Genomic DNA, 5,191 nt, shown 5'->3' on the forward strand with positions numbered 1-5,191 from the left:
AAAATTTCAAAAACCCTATGATGAGTTAGATGATTTGTTTGAACTGTGATTTTTTTAAACTTTTCTTGAAAAATGTTGATTTAGGTTTATAAAATTAGTATTCTGCATGAATGTTAAAATGGTAAATAATTTTTTTACTTTCTTTTAGCTTAAGATTAAAGATAGAAAAATACATAAAAAGATATTTACATTTTGAAATTCCCTTTTTATCATTCTTTAAGAATGTCTTCAAGAATCAAAATAAATGTTATAGAAAAAGTGGTTTTTTACGAACGAGAATGATAGTATGGTGATGAAATCAGACTTACACCTATTATATATAGGTTAAAGGATAATGTATTCAATTTAAAATTATAATTAGAATGAGCCTTAAAACATGGGATTTGATTAGGAATAATATCTTATTTAATTAATGAATTGTTTTTTAATTATTTGGTCTAAAATGATCCCTACCTCTACACAATAGATGTGGATCCATATTTAAACATCTCTCTCTTTCTCTCCATATATATATATATAGGGAAAAGTGAATATGTGGTTGTCATATATGTAATATTAGGTGTAGAACCATCAAAATTGACTTCATTTTGATTAAAAAGAACATTTTTTTCATTGCTAGCTTCTTCCTAGTGTTTTTGAGCTCATATTATTTCTCATTTAATAATTTTTCTCCAACATCTATGTATTTCGAATGTGTGTATTTCGAATGTGTTGTATATATTAGGCCTCTAGTAGGCTTCATAACTTTCTTTGACACCTACCGTATATATACTTGGATGGTTCTTTTTTGATGTGTTACGGGAAAAAGTTTATTGGATTTTTAATGAACAATTTCAATCTTTTACTATATTTTTCTATATTAAATCTTATTATTAAGATTTATAGGTAGTTGATATGTATTTTTTATACATGGTTTGTGGTGCAAAATTAAATATTTAAAACTCTATAAAAATATATACAAAGCCTATCATCCAGTCTAATAGAGAATACAAGAAAGATGGTAAAGAAATTTGATTGCATTTTGTTAAAACTATATAGTTTTTTGATGGTTCTATACCTAATATTAGGTACATAACAGTCACATATTCCCTAAGTCCATATATATATATATATATATATATATATATATATATATATATATATATATATATATATATATATATATTCACACACAAGATTTTCCTTTTTAAAAATATAAAAAAGATGATTAGGCTACAAAAGATTCATCGTATATAAGCTATATTTATATCATTTTTACATGTTTTTATTCTATTAAAAATTACTCGATTATTACATTATTTATAGAAGCAAATGTCATTTTTTTTGGGGTCTGTCAACTTAGGGGCTTAGTATGGTAAGTGTTTAACTTCTAAGATCAACTCCAAGGCTAACACTAAAACTCACTATTTTTCTATAAAAACCATACAAAAATCATTTTCAATTCCAACCTCACACTAAAAATTAACACTATAAACGTATTTTAATATTATAATTATAAAATACTATTTTCTTTAACAATATATGATTTTATTTAACTAAGTTTTATTATAATATATTAATTATTATTATTAATAGTATTAATTGACTTTCCAACATAAATAAGATGAAAATTACATTTTAAAATAAAATTGAAAATATTATATAACTACAAAAAAAGCATTACATTTATTTCATCATTCGAATACAATATAAATAAAAATTAGTTGTCTCGATTAGTATATTCATCCCACGAATGTTCAATTAATGTATTTTGAAGTTCGTTGTGAGCATCTTTAATTTTGATGTTTTTATATTGATTAAGAAATTCTTGAAATCGCACAATTGCATTGACCACCATTACAACCTCAATTGTTGCCATTTCATTTCGTTCTTCGATTGCTGCAGTAACATCACATTCATCTTCAATGGTCATATTATGCATAATGATACAAGAAGTAATTATATCATGCAATATTTCATTTCTCCATAAACGTGTAGGTCCTACAATAATTGCAAAACGTGATTGCAATACTCAAAAAGCATGTTCTACATCTTTTCTGTATGCTTCTTGTTTCATTGCAAATAATTTTTTCTATGGGCCACGTGGATTATGAATAGTTTGATCAAGCAAAAATCTTATTAGAACAAGAACCAAACTACAAGAAAGGGTTTGTATTTGGACATGTGTGGAACATCCTCAAAGATGTTAAAAAAAAATCACAAATGTCAATCCATCCCCCAAATGCCGAAAATGTGGTCATTTCTCTCCTTCTCAATCATTGTCATCTACATTCGATATACCCTCTTTGGATCTTAACAACAATGTAAGTGTTAATCTTACCGAAAGACCTATTGGTGTGAAAAAAGCAAAAGAAAACCTTCATAATGAAAAAAATATACAAAATATATTGGAAGCCGATAAGCAAATGTATAAAGCTTTAAAGATCGGAAATGAAATCGCTTTAAAAATGTAACACTCATAAAATTCATGAAATTTTTAAAGCTTTAAAATGAACCCCAAATCATCATGGTTTACAAATTGTTTTCAAAATAAGTTTCACATCAGAGAAAATCCCAAAATCGTAAAACAAAACATGAGGAGGTGCATAATCATACATTCGCCTTCTCGCAATCCTCTGAAGTACCTTAAATATAATCCAAAACTGTAAGCCCAAAGCTTAGTGGGTTCCCCCAAAATGCCAATACGTAACAAATAGAACAAATATCATATTTGCACAAATATCATAACACCTTGTATATGGAATGCTCACAAGTCCTCAGTATGAGTATGACATGCCCTCCCTACCCCTCAACTCATATTTAGCATACTCCAAGGTTTGTTGGCTACAAAAAAAAGCAGTACTACTTCAACCCATCCATACAATATGTTCACATATAACAGATAATATCATAAACAGATAAACATGCATATCAAGACTAGTATGCATAACTATATCATACTCAGCATATCAGCAGTATCAAGTTATCAAATCAATGGTATGACCTTGTTGCCTTCGACACGAAAGTATAGTGAGGAAAACTCACCTCACAATGTCGAACTGAATTGAAACCTCCGATTGCCGACTCATCGAAAATCCCAGTCTATCACAATAACAAATACCCAATCAACATTGGAATTCTACTCTTAACTAAGGGCCCCATACATAGGGTAATTTTCCATTTCCTTTTCTCTAATTAGGCAAAGGCCAAATTCCAAAATTTTACATCCAAAAGGCCCAACTATTTCAAGGCCCATTATTGGCGTAATTTTCGAAATTGGACCCAAGCCCCTTATTAGGCCTCACCTAAAGATTCATTCCTCTAATTAGCCCAACCATATTTGTCTAGATGGTCCATTAGGGCCCACTCATTAAAGCCCAGCAAATGGCCCAATACCCAAAGCCTAAAGTAGCTAAACCCATCAGGCTGAGTATGCGGGGTGTACTCATTTGTACGCTCAACGTACCCACCTTGACCAGAAAACGTGATGTTGACCACCTACGCCCTGCATACGCCTTGGTACGCCAAACATACGTTGTGGCCATGCAAACCCCATTAAGTTCTTAATACCTCACGTCCAGGCTTCCCAAGTGAGATCTACACTAAAAAAGGTGTCCCAAACCATGAAGTTTCCAACTTTATGGTTATGCATGTCTAATAAGTCCTTAAACTCAAAGCCCTTTCTTTCCTTTACAATTTAAGAGCTTTATAATATTTATCCAGCCAATAAATGGTCCAAGATAACATTTTTATAACTTAAAATACCTTAAATCTCCATAAAGGACGAACCCTTGGTTTTAGAGTAGCTCAACTCATCAAGACTAAGAAAAAGGACTTAAGCACACATAAAAAATTTCATGCAAGATCTAAGGGAAAATACAAGTAAAGGTAAAAGCTTTTTATATTCTGGAGCTTCCCAAGGAGATGAAGGTCTCATATCCAAAGCTTGAATCCACACCAAGGCCCTTTAAGGTCTCTCTTCTTCTTCTTCTTCTTCTCAACACAAAGAACCCTCACATACACTCAAACTCACACACATAAGGCTAGGGTCTTGGAAAACATCTCAAAGATATAGAGGTTGAAAATGTAGGGAGAAATGAGTTATAAGAACACTTATATACCACCCAAACCCAAAATATTAGGGTTTTCATCCAGAAATGAGTATGCCCAACGTACACAAGTGTATGCCCTACGTACTAGGGCGCGCCCTATTACACTCAACGTATCCTTATGTACGCTTAGCGCACTCCTCCTAACCATAATTACCAAAATTGCCATTTGGGCATTACATGGCTACAACCTTCTATTCCAAGGACTAGAAATGACAAAATTAATAATCAGGAGGGATGTGGAAATACTTGTAAACTCGGAATGTTACAAAAAAAGTTGAAGCTCAAAATGAAAAAAAAAAATTGATTAGCTAACTTGACAGAAGAGAACTAAATATTATTCCATGATTTGAATAATATCTCTGATCCTGAGTTCCGTGAGTATATTCAAAATGAGCAAAAGTGGATAATGCGGAAAAGAACAAAAGAGTCTCAACAAGGCGAACAAGGTCAAGGATCTCAAGGGTTAGGATTTCAATATTAAGGACCTCAATACTGAGCATCTCCAAACCAACCACATCAATATCAAGGATCCGAAGAAGATCATGGAGAAGGAGTTTAATATCAAGACCAACGATCTCAAAACTATAACCAATACTTTGAGTATCTTGGAGGGAGAGGAAACGGTTTTCACAATCTCTGGATTTATATTTTATTTATGCTTTTCATTTACAATCTATGTTATGTTTGTTAAGTTTTTCATCCAATAAAATCATTTTGTATTAATTTTTTTTAATTAAATCTTCAAAACTATAAAATATATAACAAACGAGTGTTTTGTATAGCTTCCATAACAAATGGATAAAAGTAATGTTTTTTTTATTATTGAAAAAGGGATAAAAAAAATTATATATATATATATATATATATATATATATATATGTAGAGAGAGAGAGAGAAAGCGAGAGAGATTTAGTTGTGATGAATAGTTTCGCACCAATTTGCTGGGTTATTGTAGCTCTACATCAAAATGCCGACAAGAATAAAGGTCTGTTGGAGGAATATGGGCCTGCAAAACACAAATTTGCAGGTCTATTGGAGTTGCTCTAGTATCACTTTTTAAGGTTGGTCAACTTGGGGGGGGGGGGGGGGGGGTTCCAAGG

General features: G+C 31.3%; 1 pseudogene; it reads left to right on the forward strand.

Annotated features, from left to right (window-relative positions):
• Positions 1-2,020: 2,020 nt before the first annotated feature.
• LOC145046863 (uncharacterized) lies at positions 2,021-4,572 on the forward strand (annotated as a pseudogene).
• The last annotated feature ends 619 nt before the right edge of the window (positions 4,573-5,191 follow it).

This window comes from Lactuca saligna, chromosome 5, assembly GCF_052625555.1.
Source record: "Lactuca saligna cultivar CGN05327 chromosome 5, ASM5262555v1, whole genome shotgun sequence".
NCBI classification, from domain to species: Eukaryota; Viridiplantae; Streptophyta; class Magnoliopsida; order Asterales; family Asteraceae; genus Lactuca; species Lactuca saligna.